This window comes from Helianthus annuus, chromosome 8, assembly GCF_002127325.2.
Source record: "Helianthus annuus cultivar XRQ/B chromosome 8, HanXRQr2.0-SUNRISE, whole genome shotgun sequence".
Classification (NCBI taxonomy): Eukaryota; Viridiplantae; Streptophyta; class Magnoliopsida; order Asterales; family Asteraceae; genus Helianthus; species Helianthus annuus.
Window position 1 is genome coordinate 104,478,423 of NC_035440.2, and position 1,595 is coordinate 104,480,017.

At 33.5% G+C, this 1,595-nt stretch overlaps 1 long non-coding RNA gene across 1 annotated transcript; it reads right to left on the minus strand.

Moving 5' to 3' along the window:
* Window positions 1-221: 221 nt before the first annotated feature.
* On the minus strand, window positions 222-808 carry LOC110871419. Its single transcript, XR_002553720.2, has 2 exons — window positions 750-808; window positions 222-450 (listed from the first exon to the last, which is right to left on the minus strand). It is a non-coding gene; the product is annotated as an uncharacterized LOC110871419 (long non-coding RNA).
* Window positions 809-1,595: the final 787 nt, after the last annotated feature.

Below are 1,595 nucleotides of genomic sequence, written 5' to 3' on the forward strand. Positions count from 1 at the left end.
CAAACCTAGGCTCTGATACCAACTTGAAACGCCCAAATTTTTCACTTTTGATATTTAACATAAACTTCCACTTGTGGAGCCCCAAATTCCTCATTCGACCAATCGACATACAATTTCTTTTACAATTTTACCAAAATTTTGACATGACCCGTTCATAATAGGTACCTTTCTCCCTGTTTTTAACAATACCATTACTATTAATACTACGACACTTTCCAACATAATCAAAGTTAAGACCGTATATGGTTCGCCATGAACATTTTGCACAAACTACACAAAAGTTTAGTATGCCAACTTTTTACTAACAAACTAGACACTTACAAAATAACATTTACTAGACAAAATGGTAAGTTAACCCATCAAATAAACAACTTGGACCGGAAGCGCATAAGGTCGACGTTTCATGTGTGTGTTCGGTTCGGGTGCGCCGCAATCAAGCAAGGGATTTACCTAGCATTCATAACAAAAACATTATTAGTTCATAACACTTATTACTTCAAAATTCCTTTAATTACCTATCATTGTTCAATCCATTAACATGTCTTGTTACCTTTTTAGCATACATACCTCCATTCGAAAACATCCAATGTATCGCTTTCCGAATCATTCACAATGAATCGTTAAGGACCATACTTTTCAATACACTTACATTATTCGACCCGTTATGAACCTTTACAACAAATCCATAGAACCAAATACTACTTTTCATAAAACTACTTTTAAAGTAAATAAAGCTCATATGAACTTACCGCGATCTTGAGATGCTTGTGATTTCGAGTGACTTGCTCCTTCTTCTTTCTTCGTGCCTATATGTCATAACTTTACACTTTAGCTTTCATAAACATCACTTTCACAATCCTTATTGTACCTTATGATATCTACTAATCACACACGTCATTATCATAAGGAGTTACATTGACTTATCAAGTATTCATGTAAAAACCATAACTAAACCCATTTAGGCATTTCATCGAACACATTGCGTGCGTACTATCTACAAAGCATAAAGTACAACTACCTTAAACACATTTTTCCCATATTCACCCAAAGATTAAAATACTCTTTCACAATCAATATCATATCCATATTACACATGATTTATATCAAATTACCCATTTAAACACGTTTTATACATCTATTTAACATCAACATTATTCAATTCATTCCATAAAGTTCACTTAACTCTATTTTCCTACAATTACAAGTGGGTTTTACCCCAAGCTATCAATACATTCAAAATTGCACATATTACAACCTCCATATGTTCATATCAAGTAGCATTCATGTTAAATCGCACATCTAATCACGGATTACACAAAACCCGCTTCATCAAACATTACTTAAAACATAAAATTTGACTTACTTGATGTTAGAAACACTTAAGGGACCAACATTCTTGGTTCATGCATTCATTTAGTCCTCAAATCCCCTTTCAATTTGATTGATTTGTGTTGTTTAGGGTTTGTTCTTCCCTTGCCCTCTTCTAGTCGCACATACACGCACACATATGTCTGATGTGTGTGTTTTGTGTTGTGAGTTTTAATTAAATTATCTTTCTAATTGCCCAACTTTGGTCCCTCAAATATTGAGCATTA